Source organism: Perca flavescens, chromosome 6, assembly GCF_004354835.1.
Source record: "Perca flavescens isolate YP-PL-M2 chromosome 6, PFLA_1.0, whole genome shotgun sequence".
Taxonomy (NCBI): domain Eukaryota; kingdom Metazoa; phylum Chordata; class Actinopteri; order Perciformes; family Percidae; genus Perca; species Perca flavescens.
In genome coordinates this window covers 36,163,007-36,185,848 of record NC_041336.1, presented here as the reverse complement: position 1 = coordinate 36,185,848, position 22,842 = coordinate 36,163,007, and the positions used below count along the sequence as shown (strand labels likewise).

The 22,842-nt window shown below is 39.8% G+C and overlaps 1 protein-coding gene and 5 non-coding genes across 6 annotated transcripts in view; 5 read left to right on the top strand and 1 right to left on the bottom strand.

Moving 5' to 3' along the window:
• The window catches only part of LOC114557751 (neurocalcin-delta A), a 97,349-nt gene extending 89,163 nt beyond the window's left edge, over positions 1–8,186 (bottom strand). Inside the window, exons 1-2 of the mRNA XM_028581402.1 lie at positions 8,046–8,186; positions 808–929 (exon numbers count right to left, since the gene is read on the bottom strand). The gene's annotated coding sequence lies outside the window, so the exon portion shown is untranslated. The remainder of the gene's footprint in view (positions 1–807; positions 930–8,045) is intronic.
• Positions 8,187–17,379: 9,193 nt separating this feature from the next.
• trnai-aau (transfer RNA isoleucine (anticodon AAU)) lies at positions 17,380–17,453 on the top strand. Its single transcript has one exon. It is a non-coding gene; the product is annotated as a tRNA-Ile (tRNA).
• Positions 17,454–17,731: 278 nt separating this feature from the next.
• Positions 17,732–17,804, top strand: trnar-ucg (transfer RNA arginine (anticodon UCG)). The gene has a single exon. It is a non-coding gene; the product is annotated as a tRNA-Arg (tRNA).
• A 2,159-nt stretch (positions 17,805–19,963) lies between these two features.
• Positions 19,964–20,037, top strand: trnai-aau (transfer RNA isoleucine (anticodon AAU)). The gene has a single exon. It is a non-coding gene; the product is annotated as a tRNA-Ile (tRNA).
• A 276-nt stretch (positions 20,038–20,313) lies between these two features.
• trnar-ucg (transfer RNA arginine (anticodon UCG)) lies at positions 20,314–20,386 on the top strand. Its single transcript has one exon. It is a non-coding gene; the product is annotated as a tRNA-Arg (tRNA).
• A 2,243-nt stretch (positions 20,387–22,629) lies between these two features.
• Positions 22,630–22,703, top strand: trnai-aau (transfer RNA isoleucine (anticodon AAU)). The gene has a single exon. It is a non-coding gene; the product is annotated as a tRNA-Ile (tRNA).
• The last annotated feature ends 139 nt before the right edge of the window (positions 22,704–22,842 follow it).

Sequence of the window (22,842 nt, the reverse complement as noted above, 5' to 3'; positions counted from 1 at the left end):
TTTGCATGTTTTAATGTTAAAAAAAACCTGAGTGTTCCTAGAATCTGAGCTATATAATATAAATATTTCATTATATATTTTAATTGAACAACACTGAAGAAATTACACTATGTACAGCTTGTATAACAGTGTAAATGTGCTGTCCCCTTAAAATAACTCAACACACAGCCATTAATGTCTAAACCGCTGGCAACAAGAGTAAGTACACCCCTATGTTAAATTCCCATAGAGGCAGACAGATTTTTATTTTTAAATGGATCCAGGATACTATGCATCCTGATAAAGTTCCCTTGGCCTTTGGAATTAAAATAGTTCCCACATCATCACATACCCTTCACCATACCTAGAGATTGGCATGGTTTTTTGTCGGTTAGCCTAATAGCTGGTTTGATTTGCATTGAGAGATGATTTTATTGAAAGTGCCCCATGCCAATCTCTAGTTATGGTGAAGGGTATGTGATGATGTACTAGGAAAGCATTAGGAAAGAAGCCAGTCGATCATAGGGGTGGCACTAAACAGACATGACACCTGTAGGCAATTCAACTAAACTGGATGTATTTGGACTGTGGCAAGAAATAGGTTCCAACCCATGCTTTGAGACTACAGTGTTAACTAAAGCTTTTCTCTGCTGGATGCCCCAGAGAATCTCTAATGTATGCAGCTTTTTTATAATACCACGGTTGATGTCTAAACACTGATGAGATATGTTCACACTCCTGCACTTATGTACATTATCTCATATCTACAGACTATAGCTATAAAACATTGGCAATAATTAGTTCAATTGCTGTAGTTCTGTCACTCACCAGGTGGAACGTGTGGACGCCTGCAGCCCAGGTAAGTGGTTTCAGACAGCTGGGTCACTCCGTCTAGAGTTTGGCTTAACGTGTCCTTCCTTATCCACCAATGACCTAAAAGTCAACAGCACCTGAGGAAAGATGAAAAGAGACAAATTCTTTAACTTCAGTTTTACCGCCAGACTTGATGTCACACTGGTATTCAACTGACCAGCAAAACAATCAGTGTTTCTGCACTTACTGTATTTAACATGTGAATATGTACTGCAGTGTACTGTATATGTTTGTATCTATAAATGTGTTGACAAACTTTAATGAGTAGGTCAGTCGGTGGCTGTATATCAGTGACTGAGGTCCAGACGTGTAGCATGTAGCATTCATGGGGTCAGAGGAAACACTGACTGAGGGCAGGGCCGGCAATTGCCATAGGTGACCTAGGCGATTGCCTAGGGTGTCAAAAGTGTTGGGGGCGTCGTGTCGCCCTTAGGTCTACTTCCCATTTATAATAGAATTAGAACGACAAGCGAAATAAAACGTGTTTATTAAACGTGATCATCCTAGGGCGCCCCCTCAGCCACACGTTTACTTGTCAACCTTTCATTACGCGACGTTTCCAGTCTACCGGTCAAACTCAAACACACGGACCTCTGAAGCAGACCTGTGCGTCACTTGGTGTCCACTCTCGCTGTAAAAATAGAGACGAGCAGGGGCACAGACACGGAGCTGCTGCAGCGCACCTTCCCTGGTCTGTGCAGCTTCAGGTTTATAATGGACGCGCTCTGCTGTGGGCATGCTGCGGCAGATGTGTCCCTATTTCTGCGTAGTATTGTGTTCCCACCTCCGATGTAGAGCAGCGTTAACCTGACTCTGCCAGATGGATTGCTTCGCATTTGCTCGGCATATCCATCTGGGAACTTTCCGTTGGAGAACTTTTGGGAAGGGGCGGAAATAGTGGTTAGCTGATTGGATGAACCATCTGTCTATCACCTATGTTGGTGATAGACGGGCCAAATCAACCAACCAATCAGATCCACAAAGCGTATGAAAATACAACCACAAACCCGCCCCTGCTGCTGCAGGCAAAGCATAGCTCGTTAGCTCAGCAAGCAAGAAACATGTCGGTAAAGGATATTTGCCGTTTGTGTAACGAGAATATAGGAATAAAAGACACCATTTCAGGTTCCCGGACCATATTCCAAAAGAAGGATCCAAGAGAAAAAAAGCATTAGCGAGCAGCTACCGCTGTCTGAAAATACTGGTTAGCTGATTGGATAAACCATCTGTCTATCACCACCTAACCCACCTCAAAAACAACGCTGATTGGCCCGGTCGTTTGGCTAACGGCTCCAAATTTTCTCTATCTCAAGATGCCAGACTGATCTGCGAGGGGAAAACTGGAGCCTGCGAGATCAGGATGGTCTCACGAGGCTAGAGCAGCGTAGCCTACAGCCACTTCCCTAAACTGTCTCATTCAGAGACCAGTGTCTCAAACGGGGCTCTGTGTCTGTCTGATATCTACCGTATCAGCAGAGCAATCACGTAATGCACAGCAGACTATGGTGCAGGTGGATTATTTTCTGAAATATAGTGACTTTATTCTTGTAATAGTCTATTGTATTATCACTTTATTTTTCTCACAATATCACGACTCCTACAAACCTCAGAGAACACAGATACTGTATTTTGAATGTGCAAAAAGTTTTGAACATGAGCTGAAATCTTGCTCAAACAGGGGCTTATTAATTCATTTATGAATTCATGTATCATTCAGGTGAATAATCTTAATATGCACATTTAAGGTGGTTACTTCCTCAACAAAAGAAGCAAAAGAGGGAAATGATGCCTATGCTACGGACTCAGATATAATTAGAAACATTGATCCAAAGGAGAATAAAAAAAACTCAATCTCGCCTACGGCAACCAAAGGGCTAGAACTAGGGCTGAAACGATTCCTCAAATAATTCGATTACAAAAAATTCTCGCTGCAAAATGACGGACGGTGTTTCTGCACGGATCATTATTACTGTCGCACAGACGCGCGGCTCAGTCTGCTGCTGGCGACACATGCCAGAGCGCGCCTCTCTCTCTCTCTCTCTCTCTCTCTCTCTCTCTCTCTCTCTCTCTCTCTCTCTCTCTCTCTCTCTCTCTCTCTCTCTCTCTCTCTCTCTCTCTCTCTCTCTCTCTCTCTCTCTCTCTCTCTACAGCTGATCAACGATCTAATAGCATAAGTGTAAGCATGAATAATAATAATTGTAGTTCTTGTGTATGTTTAATGTATGCCTTAGTTTGAGGTTGATATCATTTGAAAAAAAATGTTTTATTTAAAAACAATGTAATATGGCACTTAAATGCACTTAATATGTTTAGTTTTTTGAGAGATGATATTGTAAGCAATGTAGGCAATACAAATGTTGCTTTTTTCCGAAAATTTTGCTTTTTTCCCTAGTTTTTGTTGTTTAAAAACGCAAAAATTATCAATTAATCGATCGATAAAGTGCTAGATTAATCGATTACAAAAAGAATCGATAGCTGCAGCCCTAGGTAGAACCGGCCCTGACTGAGGGCAAAGTTTAGATGAGGTTAATGTACGGTAGGCCTGCACGATAAATTGTTATAAAATCTCCTTCAATTAATTTATTGAAACATTAACATGTTTTAATTATGTAAAGACATGTTCAAGTTCAGATAGAGCCTGTATCAGGGCCCTATTTACTTCAATGTGTCATATGTCACTAATTTTGGTAGCCTACTGTACTATGGCCAGTATGTAATTCATTTTCTTTTTTCATTGAAGCCTCTATGTTTACAGACTTGTGGTGATGCGCTATGTGCTATAGGTGCCAAAAAAAGATCGTGGCAGAGAATCGTGATATCAATTCTAAGCTAAAAAATCATGATTCATATTTTTCCCCGAATCGTGCAGGCCTACTGTACGGCTGGCTCTTATTACTGCCTCTGTTTAATTTCTCCATTAAAGTTGCTCAGACGCTCACTGACTACTCTACTCCACGCTTTCTAAGGTTATTTAGTACGGCTGGCAAAAAAAATCACAAGCACGAGAAACATTTAACAAAAGATAATTTAGAAGATAACACCAGAAATAACCAAGCTAGTAATGCACTGCAAGGTTAAATCGCCAACTGGATTTGCAATGAAACCCATTGTAGAAGTTCATTCACCTTGCATAATCCATATGTAAAAAGAGTTTAAACCCTAGTGTTGAATAAAGCCAACCAATTTAAAAAATTGGGATATTACATGTATTAAGTCTAAGTACACTCTTGTACTCTTATTTGTGCACAAACTTCCCAGGCCTGACCGGAAGCCTGTACTATCAAAGTAACTATGATTCCACAGAACCACCAGAGTAGGGCAAAGGCACCCTCCTCCACTGTTTTTCTCTTTTCTTCTTCCTAAACATTAAATTAAATGCATTACTTAAAAAAACTAACAGAAACCGCTAAGTATCATTCATTTGTGGCTCAGTTTAACGAACAGGTTAGCTTGACTAAAAGAATGAAATTTACTTTGCATATCCATCAGGGGGGTGCTACCACTGCTTTCTTGTTCAGCTCGTTAAAGACAAAAAAACAATAATTTATTGAATGAATCAAATTTGAACATATGTGTCAGTGGCTTGTTGATCTGTACATTGTTAGTTAATTTCCTAACCTGGGCTGGGACACACATTCATACGGTTCGATAAAGTACTTATTGGACTTTAACTTATCATTGATCTTACAATAACGAGCGCAGCTTTTCTCAATTTAGGTCATCATGTCATCTCATCTCCGGTTTTTTCTGCATCCACCGTGTGTGTTTGTGTGTGTGTGCGCATCAGTGTAAACAGGAAGTTGCATTATCTTGGCAACAATCATTCCGATTGCACCAAAACTTGACAAGGTTGTTCCTCATGGCCGGTTTAGCATCTGTGCCAAACTTGGCGGCAGTCAGCTATTAGATTTTTTTAATTAATCAGCAAAACATTGACATACGGGAAGCCTACTTTGTCTAACTACTCCTGGGACGTGAGTCCGATCAGCACGAAAACTTGCATATAGACTCGGAGGACCCTCGTGACAACAAGTTATCAAAAGAATATTGATAGCTAACACAATGCGCAAGTTACAGAGGACCAATTTCCTGTAGGGGGCTGTCGAAACAGGAAGTTGCGTATCTTACCAAGATTTATTCCGATTGACACCAAACATGACATAGTTGTTCGGCATAGGGGCTTGAGCATCCATGCCAAATTTAGAGTGAATCGACCATTAGATGGGGCTGTTTGAATTTTTTTTATTAATTAGCCACAAGTAGGAAACATACTTTGTCTAACTCCTCCTGGGCCGGGAGTCCAATCTGCACGAAAACTTGGATATAGACTCGGTGGACCCTCGTGACTAAAAGTTATCAAAATAATTTTGATAGCTAAAACAATGCGCAAGTTATGGAGGAACAACTTCATGTAGGTGGCTGTTGAAACATGAACGGTTGTATCTTGGCAAAAGTTATTCCGATTTACATGAAACTTAGAATGTGTGGTCTACATGTGATGCTGCGTCTGCCAGTACCCTCTGATGTAAGAAGCGAGTGCCCGTCATCGCTGCATGCAGCTTTAATATTTATGTTGATTTTAGAATGTATTTTTAATATGACATGGTGCTCTTTGGATGCTTTTATATAGGCATAGTGGTCCCCTAATACTGTATCTGAAGTCTCTTTTATATAGACCTTAGTGGTCCCCTAATACTGTATCTGAAGTCTCTTTTATATAGACCTTAGTGGTCCCCTAATACTGTATCTGAAGTCTCTTTTATATAGACCTTAGTGGTCCCCTAATACTGTATCTGAAGTCTCTTTTATATAGACCTTAGTGGTCCCCTAATACTGTATCTGAAGTCTCTTTTATATAGACCTTAGTGGTCCCCTAATACTGTATCTGAAGTCTCTTTTATATAGGCCTTAGTGGTCCCCTTATACTGTATCTGAAGTCTCTTTCCCAAAATTCAGCCTTGGTGCAGAATTACAGCCACTAGAGCCTGTCCCACAATGAGCTTTCCTTAGGATGTGCCATTTCTGTCTGTAGCTATTGAGGAGGAGAGAGGGGGGGGGGCAAAGTGGAGGGTGGGGGTGTGGCCTTGACCAACTGCCACTTTGCTCGTTTGAAAGCCATGATGTCTCTCTCTCTCATGGGTGGGCCAAATTCTCTGGGCGGGCAAAGCAGAGAAAGGGGAGGTAACCTTGCTCCTTATAAGGAGAAGATTCCAGATCAACCCATGTGAGTTTTCATTTTTTCAAAGGCAGAGCAGGATACCCAGGGCTCGGTTTACACCTATCGCCATTTCTAGCCACTGGGGGACCATAGGTAGGTTGGGGGAACTCATATTAATGTTAAAAAACCTCATAAAGTCAAATGTTTATGCCATGGGACCTTTAATGTTTGTGTTGTGAAGCAACAGATTGTTAGACTGGGTAAACCCAGCCCGATCTGCCAGCAATTTCATTTCTCCCTGCAGCTCAGGCTGGAAACCTCTACGTTTATCTATCCTACTTCCGTTACAATTTTGCGGGGACCAATCACAAGCCGTCTTATCCACCTGGTGCGCTATTGGCGGGTTTAACACGATGACGATAGAGAAGCGACCAAGCAGCTTCTTGTTTACATTCAACTTAACGGCCACCGAAGTCCAGCAACCCATCGATGCCGCTGTCGCTGCTACGTCACCCGGATCGTTGGTCTGATTGGTTGAAAGACTATCCAATTGCATAGAGTCATTTGCCTCTTGTGCAGTAGAAGATACAGACGGACTCCCCAAACTAATGTTCAATCTTAAAAGATTGAGCTTGGTCTGGTGATAGCCAAACTAACAGATTGTAGCAGTATGTCCAAGACAAATTTCCCCTTGGGGACAATAAAGTTTAATCTATCTATTCTACATGTTCCACCAAAACAAGTTCCTTCCTAGGCTATTTTACAGCAGCACCACAGCTTTTCCCGGTGCTTAGCAAAGCCCAAGACGATTGTGATTGGTTTAAAGAAATGCCAATAAACCAGAGCACGTTTTCCTCCCCATCCCCGAATGCTATGAGGAGTAGCAAGACCCTCCTTAAACATGCTTTGGAGGAGGATCTGGCAAAGCGAGACTAGTTATCAACAGACATACACACAGATATCAATAAACTTGCAAGAAGCTTATATTGGCCGAGATGTCGGAGTGGCAGATTTATCATTCTAGCTCTAGTGTACAGTACTTAATGTAATATACGCAATGCATTCTAATCTAAGCAGTTAATGTCATTGCATAACAATTGATGAATTTATATAACAATATAATATAAATATACGATATAAAAAATGGTTAAACAGAGTTTAGGTTTGTATATTCTATATTTTACTGGATTATGGCCGAACCTTTTGTTGTCAGTTGTATCTTGGCCATAAGTGAGAAATCTCTGTAATGCAGAGATTTGCTAAATCTCTTAAGGGGGTGCATTTAACCAGACTACACTTCAGTTCATATCTGTGATTAAGAAAATGGGTTCATGATCTTGACCGTTGGGAATTCCTTATTTACATACGTTAAAAACAACACCAAAACAAACCTAAACCAATGGATATATTATGACCTAACCCTTCTAAACTTTCTGCCCCAGGCACAGGAAACAGTTTATGAGTTATGAGATTCTGTTGTTGTAGTTTGTATCCGCCCAATGCACAACCTACGAAAATCTGAAGAGCATTTGTAAATACGCAACAATGAGAGCATAATACATGTTAATATGACATACGTAGTAAGACTGGATGGAACAAAAGCCCGCGGAACATTAAAACCGTGTGGCATCAACACGGAGCCAAAGAAAGAAGTGGGGTTACTATACAAAGCTCAACTAGCATAGACAGCTAAAATGCTACGGTTTTGGATACGCCAAAGCAAAGCTACAACTAACTTATGTTGACCTAAGCTGCTACACAAAAACGGAATAAGTAGCGTTAGCTAGCTAAACGTTTTATAAACGCTAACGTTAGTATATGTGGAAGGATATTTCATGAGACTGCTTACATTTTAACCAGGTAAGTTAAAGAAGATGCACTAAGTAACAGTTACAACAGAGTTTACCACAGCGTAACATAGCTAGCTAACGTTATATTTTAAGTCTAAATGAGGGTCTGTAAAGAGGAAACACATACATAAGAGCTATACATGCTATAAATGCTGTAAATAGATAACCGCAAACAGGAGACGTACCACTTAAATGAGAAATGTCACCAGAGGTGGCTTCTTAATCTGCCGGTAACTCGGTAGATTGCAGAGCAACACTCAGAAACACATGTATCCCCGACCCCAACAAGTGTCAGAGTGTAGCTAGTTAGATCAAAGATAGGATATAAAGAAGATGGGCTACGTGAAAGGAAAACAGGCTCATCTTCCGGTCTGCAAAATTACGTCTGTCATGACGCATGCGCCGTCGGACGAGTCATAACCAGACTCTGGACATAACGGTTGCCATTCTACATTTTATAAAACATGACACAAATGGTAGGCCTAGTTGTTTTTACAAAACTCGACATTTTATTTATCCACCCTGGAAGCAACAGGCTATTTGAAATCCGCGTCTGCGTGCATTTGTGGTATCGAAAAAAGAGCAGAGTGAGAGTTCTGTCTTATTTCTCTTCTCTAGCCACCTCGAGCTGAATTACATTATCATTTCATTATAAGACTCTACCGTCATCTAGTGGACAACCAGGGAAGGTAGGGCGTTTTAACCTATACCAATTTAACATTTAATGACTTAAGTTTTGCTAAGTGTAGTAGGGTACTGGTGAAAGTATACTACAGTTTATTTTCTGATCTAACTTGGACAATGTTGGTGTACATGCCTCTCTACTAATACAGTTTTCCTGTCTTTGGCATAGCCTGTCTTTATATGACTTTTGTTCTTGCCAAATTTCCAGGATTTTCCAGTATTTGTTAGAAAGAAAAAGCTCTGTCTGAATTCCAGTTACATTAAAGGTCCCATGACATGCTGCTCTTTGGATGCTTTTATATAGACCTTAGTGGTCCCCTAATACTGTATCTGAAGTCTCTTTTATATAGACCTTAGTGGTCCCCTAATACTGTATCTGAAGTCTCTTTTATATAGACCTTAGTGGTCCCCTAATACTGTATCTGAAGTCTCTTTTATATAGACCTTAGTGGTCCCCTAATACTGTATCTGAAGTCTCTTACAGCCACTAGAGCCAGTCCCACCATGAGCTTTCCTTAGATGTGCCATTTCTGTGTCTGTAGCTATTGAGGAGGAGAGGGGTGTGTGGCCTTGACCAACTGCCACTTTGCTCGTTTGAAAGCCATGATGTCTCTCTCTCTCTCTCTCTCTCTCTCTCTCTCTCTCTCATGGGTGGGCCAAATTCTCTGGGCTGGCAAAGCCCAGATCGGCCCATCTGAGCTTTCATTTTCTCAAAGGCAGAGCAGGATACCCAGGGCTCAGTTTACACCTATCACCATTTCTAGCCACTGGGGGACCATAGGCAGGCTGGGGGAACTCATATTAATGTTAAAAAACCTCATAAAGTGAAATTTTCATGTCATGGGATCTTTAACTACAAGCACTACACAATTATGTAATGTAGTTTGTGTAAATAAATAAATATATATATATATATATGCCGGGCAAAGGCTCAGGGGCCCAAGGGGTCAGGGGGCCAGAGCCTCTGTTAACATTTCTTAATAAAAAGTAACAGAGCTCAGTTGGGTTTGTCCTGATCATTTTATATTACTCCTGATTGGTATCATTAAGGAGTCTTAATATTGAGTATCTGTCAATTATTTTTTTTTATTCTATACTTTCATTTTATGTTACAGCTGCACAGCATGAGTCAACAGGAATGTTTCATTAAAATACAATAACATTAGAAGAGCAATTTAAATCAGAACAGCTGAATAGCTTTGCCTTAAGAAAATAGTTTTGAATTATTATGTATAGTTTGCTGTAGTATTCAGTTTAATACCTGTGTAGAGGAGTATGAGTGTGGATACCGGCCGCCAAATGTGCTTAGAATTTTGAATCAAACGGTTTGTAAATACAGGGCATGGTATTGTGTATTACACCAGCAGGTGGTGCTCAAATGCTGTGCTTTACGTTATGTTCCCATGTTCTGCATGCCACTTCATCTTATACAAGTTGACCTGCCAAAATAAAGTAAGAAGAATGAATTAAATAATTCATGCATTCATTCATTTTATTGTATTGCATCCATCCTGTTCTGCAGACATTTGTCTTTGCATATAGTCAGTTAGAATTACTGTAATAGTTGCCTAAGACCAACTTAGCTGCACATGTATGTCCATAGATTTTGCACAACATACATGAAGAAAACAGTTACAAATGTTGTCACTCATGTGTGTTGTCACTCGTGTGTGTGTGTGTGTGTGTGTGTGTGTGTGTGTGCGTGTGCGTGTGTGTGGATGAGAGGCATTTTGTACCTCAGATATTGCTGATACGTCACTGGTCTCTACTTTGGTAAAGCAGGTTAACCCATATAACCCCTGCCTCTGTTTAGATCAAAATAGCGATGCTTATTAATCTCTGGCACTTTTTAAAACACCAACCACACTGCTTTGGATCAGCATTTTGACATAGTGAGAGACCCACCCACCCCCCACTTCACCCATGCATCAGTCAGATCTGTCTATAAATCTGCTCTCACTTTAATGAGTAGAGAGGTAATCAACAAAAAGTGATGCCAGGCGTGGTAATAAATTCTGCAGGAATGCTAATTGGGGTTTTGAAGGGTCAGAGGACTGTGCCTGTGACATAAACCACTCTGTCATATGCTTCTCACCATGTGCTTTTTTCATCAGGTGTGTTCAATTACACACATTTTTTTTATTTTTTATTTTATGATATAAAATATATATTTTTTGAATGAATCTGATATATGTTAAATGTTTAAAGTGTGTTGGGATTTTCATGAACACAAAACATGAATGTGCTAATTTCATATATATGAGCGGATCTTTTACTAACTAGTTATCATGGAACATATCTATGCTGCTTGATGGTTTAATTGAAACATTGTCTTTAGAGAAAAGAATGTGGCTGTGTGGTGGAAGAAATGTAAAGATTTCGTCATTCATTGTGCAGAGCCACAACAAATCCACTTTTTGTTCAGCTTAATCTTAATTACTGTTAATCACAATTAACTAGCCAATACAGTATATAGAATGACTGGACAATTGAGGGCCAAATGACCATTCTTTACCTCAACAAAACCCACAAAAGGAAGGCAGAGAATTCTATAATAAGTAGGGCTTGGTGATCAGAGGAGAGCCTCGAAATGGCCCAAAAACAAAAGAATGCGTCCAGAGGGGAGGATTACATTTATCAGGACCGCGGAGCTGCCATGCAGACAGAGACGGGATCAGAGAAGGATAACGCACAGAAAACAGGCTTAGTGAAAAGGGAAAGAAAAGCGGAGGCAATCTGAATAATAAAAGAGTAAATGTGTAAAATAGGACAAAAAAAAAGTTTTTAATTATTCTGGTTGTATTTTGGAACAGAGAAATTGCTAATTATGTCAACAATGATTCTGTAAAATTGTTATCTGCAGAAAAGATTTGCTCATGTCTTTTAGGCGGTGCAGCATTTTTAAACGAATTAATTAGGCGATCACAGTAATTACTGTTTATATTGTTGTTAATGAGCCCAAAGGCAAGCGAGCTGCACTCATCCAAATTACACTCATGAGGCACGGAGCCAAGAAAAGGTCCAAACCAGAGTGCAGCATGTTGAACATTCACTGAGTCTTCCTCGTGAAGAGATAAACAAGAGCACACTGAATTACACTGTAAAATTCCGTTTCCTTTTGACCACACATCGTTCCCATTAATGTAAGCATTTGCTATTATTATATTATTTGTAATTAATAAAAATACAGCTTTTAAAATGGGTCTCAAATGTCGTAAGCCCAACACAGCACTACTGATCTGCTGTGCAGTTTATGCTAAAACAGAGACCTTAGATCACAATCACTGTCATTCTGCTAATTTTTCCATTTCATTTTTTCACTTTGTCAGGCATCTATCTCAGCTTCTCCCCCGTCTGTCAAATTGGTCTGGCATTTACTGTCCGCATCTGAAGCACAATAGCACAGCATTATAATGGAAAGGTCTTATTGTTAATATGATAATTCCATCAGTTGCTGTAATCCTGTTTCTGAGGGAGTGACGCACACAGATTCCTGCCTAAGAAATGTCTGTCCCTTTGGTTTATTATTAGTGAAAATGTCAAACAGTACCGGGGTATTAGAGTGTGTAGTTTGCAAGGAGGCCAAAGCACTTTAGCCCTACAGTCACACACATTAGATGGGGATCTATCTATCTATCTATCTATCTATCTATCTATCTATCTATCTATCTATCTATCTATCTATCTATCTATCTATCTATCTATCTATCTCTAAACAGTATGGTGATAAATAACACTTCTCAATTTCCGCTTTTTTTCCTAACCCTCTTTCCTTCTTTCTTTCCCCAAATCTCCCCTCTTATCAGCAATTTCTAAACAGAAAAAAATACAAAGTTACAACACTCTAATACATGGTAAGCAGGTAGTAAGGAACTGTATAAAAACTCTAAATCTTTCACTTAAAAGAAGAAGCAAGAACCTCTCGAGCATTAATAATAATAATAGATTTTTGTTGGACCCTCCCCTTGAACTCCTCCCTATATCTTAAATCAATGTAGCAATATGAGGCAGTATTTCACCACCAATGACTCAAAGAGGAAAAGCATGAAGAATGTAAAAGATGGTGGATGGTAAATGGAATAAACACAAGTTACAAGCAACGCATGATGCTGAACTTCATTTATATTATAGGCTAACTTTATATCACTCATTTAATTTTTTTCCCGTATGAGGAAGAATAAAGTGAAAGTGGGAATGAATGCTGCCAGAGATAACAATGGCAATTAATCATTAATATGCATTCATGCATATGAGTACATATTATAATATCCATGTGCATTCTGTGATGGGGCAAAGGAACTCATGTTGCCCTGCATATATTCTGCATCTTTCTCTTTTATTTTACTGTTAACCTTTCAAGAAAAGGAATAATAAGAATAAATAAGAAATAAATCTGGGGCGAGTACAAACTAGTTAAAAATGAAGGAGCCTTCCCTCTCCCTAAGCATTTAAGTTTGTTTGAGTTTGTTTTAATTTATTAGCATCACGCTCACAGTTAACTGAATAGAAGCAGAATTGAAATGAATAAAAATAGAAATATATCTGTACATGATCTTACATCATGAAAACCTAAACCTATATATGTATCTATATACACACATGCACCCATACATTTATACTTACATATACACATTTTACAAATACAACCAAACAAACCAACAGAATGAACCATCCATCTTTTGTTCCATTCAGTTCTGTATTGTACAGTCTAAATGATACAGGCAGGGCTGCTGTTTTCAGTTTGTTCTGCACTGGACCTCAGTAAGATTGTGCTCTGTAGTCCTAAACCCTTCCTTCCAGCAAAAATAAATATATAATCCTCATCCTTTTCTGATTACTTTCACAATTAATCTCTGAATGTTATGGCCCATAAAATGTCATAAAGCAGCAAAAATGCCTTTCACAACTTCCCAAAAACCCCAAAACACTGTTTATTAACACGTCAGACAAAGACAAGCACCAAACCCTCTCAGTTGGTAGCTAATACTGTAGGAACACTGTCAGAAAATATGACTGAATAATAATGAAGTGACAATCAAAGAATTAAGTATTAATTTACCAATTGATTGCCTAATTGATCCACCCCACCCATGCAGATGGTGGTGTGTGTGTGTGTGTGTGTGTGTGTGAAAGAGAGAGAGAGAGAGAGCGAGAGAGAGAGAGAGAGAATATGTTGCACCAGTGTTTCTGGGGGGTCATTCAGAGTTGATGAAGGCTTCCTGCTTCCTGCTGTAAAAAACAGGGATCTTTCCGTTGCCTTGGTAACCACCATGTTACCCCCTGCCTTGGACACACACACACACACACACACACACACACACACACACACATAGAAAAATGACTCAACTTATCTGTAGATACTGCCGGCTGCTCTAAAGCTGACTGAGGTGTTGTAAAATGAGCATGAAAGCAACAATTCAAATGTTTGCATAAAAAAACCCAGAGAATAAAAAATAATGAAAATCATACAGTACACCTGTGACCTGTTGCACAGCCAACAGTTGATTGAGAAACAAAAGAACAAACAAAAGCCTGGATGTTGGCGGCAATGAACTACTTAGGTTGTGCTCTAGCAGAAGAAAAGAAGGAAAATTAAGCCTAATTTTTCATCTACAATCCAATATAATAATAAATAATAGTCAGATTACTGGCTCTTCAATTTCATGTCTTTGCAGCTTAGGTATGACAGAAAACTCACGCCTTAACTGTCATAGTTACCACTTTCATTCATGTGTGCTCAACTCATGATGAATACAATTTTTCCAACAGCACTTGGAGGCAGCCAAGGATTAACCAAGACCAGGTGAAATGCATGTGTGTGTGAGCAGAAGCTCCAATTGTTCAGACAGAAGTTTCTTTGTGGAACAGGGACATTGTTTTTTGTCTCATTTGTCCCATTTTCTGCTCCGTACAGAATTCTCAGACAAATAATCGCACACATGAAGCAAAGGCAAATGATACGTGTCTGAACTGTTTTCAGTGGGCTGTCTGAGAAGAAGGTGTAAGCAGAGCTGATCCCAGGCTGTGTGTTCGGCTCAGCGCCGGGCAGCTGCAGAACTCACATGAGAACAACACCAATCAGCAGCTCTGATTGAGACGCTGCCTCAAACTGTTCTGACTGGGACCAGATGGAGTACAGCATCTTATTTGAAGGGTCACACACACACCACACACACACACACACACACACACACACACACACACACACACATACACACATACAGAGCTTCTGGAGATTCACAAAAAATCACATTTGAACGTGGTGGCCCCCCATGGCAACATTTTTACCCCCCATGGTATCAGAAATAGAGCTGCATTGTTAGAGTGCATTTCGGAGAACGTTTTATTATTAAGATAATTTAATTAATAGTGGGTTTATTGTTATTTGCTACAGTATGCTTAGCCTATATTTCAAGCTCGAAGTTGGCCTATATAGTAACTAAAAAAATACAGTTCAATCACAACTGAAAATATGCCTCATTGTGTGTGTGAATAGAGGTGAATAAATATATTTGTTTGTGTTGCAGCAAAGTGTCAGTTCCATTTCATGGGGGGAGGGGTTGTTCGGACCTGCCCCCACTGCTAAAAAAAATCCTAAAGGAAACAGTGAAGAATGATGCGTGTTGTGTGCGTTCTTTGTGCGTTTAAAGATCTGCCAATCTCTTAATTAATAGTCATTTTCGTTTTTCCCCCACCAGCTGTGTGTGTATTGCAGGAGGCACGCACGCTGATAACGAGCCAGGACAATTACTACATGTTGCTGTCCTAACCTGAGGAAAACTGCGGCTCGGTACGTCTGCAGTGCTGGAAAAAGTGAGTGAGTGACTGAACAAAATGCTGCACTGCAAGCAGGAGTTCTTAAAAATAAACAGAAATACTGCATGTCTGCCAAAATAACATTATTCATGACAATAATAATATAAATACATACAGATGTACTCAAAATAAACCAAGATAATACAAACAGGAAATGCATAAGCTTGCAAATCCCATATTTAAATCAATAAAAATATGAAAATTGTAGAAGTAAAATGTATTTGCTGAATGCAGAGGTGCCATTTCCACATATTAAGAAACATTGTGTATAATTATTTTCATGTTGCATATTAATAACTCCCCTTATATTCCTACTCTCTCTCTCTCTCTCTCTCTCTCAGTCGTTTATCTAAATAGATGCTCTCTAATTAATGTGTCTGGCGGCCTTATTGTTCTTTGAGGGTGATATTTTCCTGTGATGAAAGCCAGAGAAGGTCAATTTTAACAGAGACACATGGGAGAGAACAAGACAAGCACAGACTGTGTGTGTGTCTGTGTTTACCTGTGTGCATATGCAGAACACTACAATGAGACTAAATTAGAGCTATGAGGATTTGGACTTTGAAGAGCATGAGGGAAGCTTGGTGAGAAATGGTATTGGGTAGGAGGATTCTTTTGCACGGACAAAATGGAAAGTGCGAATACATGCCGTAAAATTAATTGTTGGATCGTGATGAGGACTACTTGTTCCCTTTCAGAGACATTGATGAGGAAGAAATAGTAGACATTGGCAAGGACTGTGTGGGTGATCATCTACACACACAAACTATATAGTAAGTATGATGAGTACAATTTAACCTTTAAAATGTTTTGACTACACAGAGAACAAATGCTAAGAGACTGATTCAAACCACTTTAACAATACCATCAATAACTTCAACTTCAACTTTCAACTTTATTTTGTCCCTGGAGGGCAACATATGCAGCACCTACAAACCATGCACAGCCAGGCAGCCCATCCAAAACTGGCCCAATTTTGCTCATTCTGGCAATGGTTTTAGCTTGAATTTTTTGAGATATTTTCATCAAAAAAAAAAAAATTTCTTTCAATAACTTTTACATGTGAAGTCTGCAGTCTACCTTTTAAGCTAATTTCCTCCACAAACGCCAAGCTGCAAGGTGGTCACACCTGATTGACCCACCAAAACTGGTCCAATTCTGTTCTGTCCTGGTTTCCTGGAACAAATCTTGTTTTAAAAAGTCATCAAAAGCAGGCCAGTTAGCTCAGATGGTTTGAATGTGGTGCTAATAATGCTAAGCAGCGGCAGACACTTTAGGGGTACTATAAGCGCAAAACCCTACACCCAAGATCATGTCTATCCTCCTTTTGTTTGCACTAATGGGCCATTAACGCAACATAAGTCTCAATCTCTATGGCACTGCTTTCCATGGCTATAGTAGCAAGGACAAAAACATATGCAGCACCTACAAACCATGCACAGCCAGGCAGCCCATCCAAAACTGGCCCAATTTTGCTCATTCTGGCCTGTTTTATTTTTGAATTTTTTCATCATGAAAAAAAAAAATTTCTTTCAATAACTTTTACATGTGAAGTCTGCAGTCTACCTTTTAAGCTAATTTCCTCCACAAACGCCAAGCTGCAAGGTGGTCACACCTGATTGACCAACCAAAACTGGTCCAATTCTGTTCTGTCCTGGTTCCCTGGAACAAATCTTGTTTTAAAAAGTCATCAAAAGCAGGCCAGTTAGCTCAGATGGTTTGAATGTGGTGCTAATAATGCTAAGCAGCGGCAGACACTTTAGGGGTACTATAAGCGCAAAACCCTACACCCAAGATCATGTCTATCCTCCTTTTGTTTGCACTAATGGGCCATTAACGCAACATAAGTCTCAATCTCTATGGCACTGCTTTCCATGGCTATAGTAGCAAGGACAAAAACATATGCAGCACCTACAAACCATGCACAGCCAGGCAGCCCATCCAAAACTGGCCCAATTTTGCTCATTCTGGCCTGTTTTATTTTTGGAATTTTCTTTTTTTTGAACTTTTCACAAATGAGGCCGGTTAGCTCAGATGGTTAGAGCGTGGTGCTAATAACGCCAAGGTCATGGGTTCAATCCCCATACTGGCCAGAAGTGTTGATTTAGCACATTAATGTGTTTGCACTTGCACTGTACATCTCAAACATAGAGATAGTTGAAAGGCATTCTGTTCAGCAAATGTTAAGGACAATGTAGAGTATAATTCCACTAACTGACATGGTAGCAGTTTGTCTACCATTTAAGCTATTTTCTTCCACAAAAGTTAACTGGCCAGCGACACAGTCTGCATTGTTGGTAAATGTTAGCGCTCTGCTACTTTGCAGCTAAACCATGGCACTTCAGATTTGTAAAAAAAACAGTTTTTTTGCAACCGCGTGGCCTAATGGACAAGGCGTCTGACTTCGGATCAGAAGATTGAGGGTTCGAGTCCCTTCGTGGTTAAAAGCTCCACCCTATCTCAAAAAACCATGTGGTATCTTGTTTGACGTTGATTTGGACAAGTAACCTACTGCTACAATGGTGTTTGAGCTTGAATTGAAATTTTGAGATAGTCTGAAGTGTTTTGCTCTGCTGAAAAAAAAAATTTCTTTCAATAACTTTTACATGTGAAGTCTGCAGTCTACCTTTTAAGCTAATTTCCTCCACAAACGCCAAGCTGCAAGGTGGTCACACCTGATTGACCAACCAAAACTGGTCCAATTCTGTTCTGTCCTGGTTTCCTGGAACAAATCTTGTTTTAAAAAGTCATCAAAAGCAGGCCAGTTAGCTCAGATGGTTTGAATGTGGTGCTAATAATGCTAAGCAGCAGCAGACACTTTAGGGGTACTATAAGCGCAAAACCCTACACCCAAGATCATGTCTATCCTCCTTTTGTTTGCACTAATGGGCCATTAACGCAACATAAGTCTCAATCTCTATGGCACTGCTTTCCATGGCTATAGTAGCAAGGACAAAAACATATGCAGCACCTACAAACCATGCACAGCCAGGCAGCCCATCCAAAACTGGCCCAATTTTGCTCATTCTGGCCTGTTTTATTTTTGGAATTTTCATCATGAAAAAAAAAAAAATTTCTTTCAATAACTTTTACATGTGAAGTCTGCAGTCTACCTTTTAAGCTAATTTCCTCCACAAACGCCAAGCTGCAAGGTGGTCACACCTGATTGACCAACCAAAACTGGTCCAATTCTGTTCTGTCCTGGTTCCCTGGAACAAATCTTGTTTTAAAAAGTCATCAAAAGCAGGCCAGTTAGCTCAGATGGTTTGAATGTGGTGCTAATAATGCTAAGCAGCGGCAGACACTTTAGGGGTACTATATAAGCGCAAAACCCTACACCCAAGATCATGTCTATCCTCCTCCTTTTGTTTGCACTAATGGGCCATTAACGCAACATAAGTCTCAATCTCTATGGCACTGCTTTCCATGGCTATAGTAGCAAGGACAAAAACATATGCAGCACCTACAAACCATGCACAGCCAGGCAGCCCATCCAAAACTGGCCCAATTTTGCTCATTCTGGCCTGTTTTACCAGGCCGGTTAGCTCAAAGCCAGGCAGCCCATCCAAAGGTCTGGGCCCAACAATGGTGTTTGAGCTTGAATTTTTTTTTCAATAACTTTTACATGTGAAGTCTGGTTTTATTTTTTTTTTGACCAACCAAAACTGGTCCAATTCTGTTTGTCATCTGGAACAAATCTTGTTTTAAAAAAAAAAAAAAAGATGGTTTGAATGGCATTCTGTTCAGCAAATGTTAAGGACAATAACTTTTACATGTTGAAGTCATTGCAGTAAATGTTACCTTTAAGCTAGCTAAACCATGGCACTTCAGATTTGTAAAAAAAACAGTTTCCTTCTGACTTCGGATCAAGGGTTAAGCTAAGTCCAAAAAGACAAGTTGCAAGGTCCTGAATTTCGAGTCCTTGTGGTTAATAAAACCCTATCTCAAATCTCCAATCTCAAAAAACCATACTAATGGTATCACAATTGAGGACAAAAACAATGCAACCTAAACAATGGTGCCCATCCAAAATTGAAATTTTGAGATAGTCTGGCCTGTTTTTCATTTTTGAATTCTGCATGGTTTGAAAAAAAAAAAATTTCTTTCAATAACTTTTTTACATGTGAAGTCTGCAGTCTACCTTTTAAGCTAATTTCCTCCACAAACGCAAGCTGCAAGGTGGTCACACCTGATTGACCAACCAAAACTGGTCCAATTCTGTTCTGTCCTGGTTTCCTGGAACAAATCTTGTTTTAAAAGTCATCAAAAGCAGGCCAGTTAGCTCAGATGGATGGTTTGAATGGTGCTAATAATGCTAAGCAGCGGCAGACACTTTAGGGGTACTATAAGCGCAAAACCCTACACCCAAGATCATGTCTATCCTCCTTTTGTTTGCACTAATGGGCCATTAACGCAACATAAGTCTCAATCTCTATGGCACTGCTTTCCATGGCTATAGTAGCAAGGACAAAAACATATGCAGCACCTACAAAAACCACAAACCATGCACAGCCAGGCAGCCCATCCAAAACTGGCCCAATTTTGCTCATTCTGGCCTGTTTTATTTTTGGAATTTTCTTTTTTTTGAACTTTTCACAAATGAGGCCGGTTAGCTCAGATGGTTAGAGCGTGGTGCTAATAACGCCAAGGTCATGGGTTCAATCCCCATACTGGCCAGAAGTGTTGATTTAGCACATTAATGTGTTTGCACTTGCACTGTACATCTCAAACATAGAGATAGTTGAAAGGCATTCTGTTCAGCAAATGTTAAGGACAATGTAGAGTATAATTCCACTAACTGACATGGTAGCAGTTTGTCTACCATTTAAGCTATTTTCTTCCACAAAAGTTAACTGGCCAGCGACACAGTCTGCATTGTTGGTAAACGTTAGCGCTTTGCTACTTTGCAGCTAAACCATGGCACTTCAGATTTGTAAAAAAAACAGTTTTTACAACCGCGTGGCCTAATGGACAAGGCGTCTGACTTCGGATCAGAAGATTGAGGGTTCGAGTCCCTTCGTGGTTAAAAGCTCCACCCTATCTCAAAAAACCATGTGGTATCTTGTTTGACGTTGATTTGGACAAGTAACCTACTGCTACAATGGTGTTTGAGCTTGAATTGAAATTTTGAGATAGTCTGAAGTGTTTTGCTCTGCTGAAAAAAAAAATTTCTTTCAATAACTTTTACATGTGAAGTCTGCAGTCTACCTTTTAAGCTAATTTCCTCCACAAACGCCAAGCTGCAAGGTGGTCACACCTGATTGACCAACCAAAACTGGTCCAATTCTGTTCTGTCCTGGTTTCCTGGAACAAATCTTGTTTTAAAAAGTCATCAAAAGCAGGCCAGTTAGCTCAGATGGTTTGAATGTGGTGCTAATAATGCTAAGCAGCGGCAGACACTTTAGGGGTACTATAAGCGCAAAACCCTACACCCAAGATCATGTCTATCCTCCTTTTGTTTGCACTAATGGGCCATTAACGCAACATAAGTCTCAATCTCTATGGCACTGCTTTCCATGGCTATAGACAAAAACATATGCAGCAAAGGACAAAAACATATGCAGCACCTACAAACCATGCACAGCCAGGCAGCCCATCCAAAACTGGCCCAATTTTGCTCATTCTGGCCTGTTTTATTTTTGGAATTTTCATCATGAAAAAAAAAATTTCTTTCAATAACTTTTACATGTGAAGTCTGCAGTCTACCTTTTAAGCTAATTTCCTCCACAAACGCCAAGCTGCAAGGTGGTCACACCTGATTGACCAACCAAAACTGGTCCAATTCTGTTCTGTCCTGGTTCCCTGGAACAAATCTTGTTTTAAAAAGTCATCAAAAGCAGGCCAGTTAGCTCAGATGGTTTGAATGTGGTGCTAATAATGCTAAGCAGCGGCAGACACTTTAGGGGGGTACTATAAGCGCAAAACCCTACACCCAAGATCATGTCTATCCTCCTTTTGTTTGCACTAATGGGCCATTAACGCAACATAAGTCTCAATCTCTATGGCACTGCTTTCCATGGCTATAGTAGTAGAAGGACAAAAACATATGCAGCACCTACAAACCATGCACAGCCAGGCAGCCCATCCAAAACTGGCCCAATTTTGCTCATTCTGGCCTGTTTTATTTTTGGAATTTTCTTTTTTTTTTTTTTTTTTTTTCACAAATGAGGCCGGTTAGCTCAGATGCAGTTAGCGTGGTGCTAAAACGCCAAGGTCATGGGTTCAATCCCCATACTGGCCAGAAGTGTTGATTTAGCACATTAATGTGTTTGCACTTGCACTGTACATCTCAAACATAGAGATAGTTGAAAGGCATTCTGTTCAAAAATTAAGGACAAACAACAACCCTTTTTATCCTCCTTTAATTAATTCCACTAACTGACATGGTAGCAGTTTGTCTACCATTTAAGCTATTTTCTTCCACAAAAGTTAACTGGCCAGCACACAGTCTGCATTGTTGGTAAAATGTTAGCAAACCAAAACTTTGCAGCTAAACCATGGCACTTCAGATTTGTAAAAATCCTCCTTTTTTTGCACTAATGGGCCTAACAAGGCAAGTCTGGATGGAAGATGGATCAGAAGATTGAGTGTTCGAGTTCGTGGTTAAAAGCTCCAAATCTCAAAAAAACCATGTGGTATCTTGTTTGACGTTGATTTGGACAAGTAACCTACTGCTACAATGGTGTTTGAGCTTGAATTGAAATTTTGAGATAGTCTGAAGTGTTTTGCTCATGCACAAAAAAAAAAATTTCTTTCAATAATTTTTTTACATGTGAAGTCTGCAGTCTAATAACTTTTTACATGTGAAGTCTGCAGTCTTTAAGCTAATTTCCTCCACAAACGCCAAGCTGCAAGGTGGTCACACCTGATTGACCAACCAAAACTGGTCCAATTCTGTTCTGTCCTGGTTTCCTGGAACAAATCTTGTTTTAAAAAGTCATCAAAAGCAGGCCAGTTAGCTCAGATGGTTTGAATGTGGTGCTAATAATGCTAAGCAGCGGCAGACACTTTAGGGGTACTATAAGCGCAAAACCCTACACCCAAGATCATGTCTATCCTCCTTTTGTTTGCACTAATGGGCCATTAACGCAACATAAGTCTCAATCTCTATGGCACTGCTTTCCATGGCTATAGTAGCAAGGACAAAAACATATGCAGCACCTACAAACCATGCACAGCCAGGCAGCCCATCCAAAACTGGCCCAATTTTGCTCATTCTGGCCTGTTTTATTTTTGGAATTTTCTTTTTTTTGAACTTTTCACAAATCAGGCCGGTTAGCTCAGATGGTTAGAGCGTGGTGCTAATAACGCCAAGGTCATGGGTTCAATCCCCATACTGGCCAGAAGTGTTGATTTAGCACATTAATGTGTTTGCACTTGCACTGTACATCTCAAACATAGAGATAGTTGAAAGGCATTCTGTTCAGCAAATGTTAAGGACAATGTAGAGTATAATTCCACTAACTGACATGGTAGCAGTTT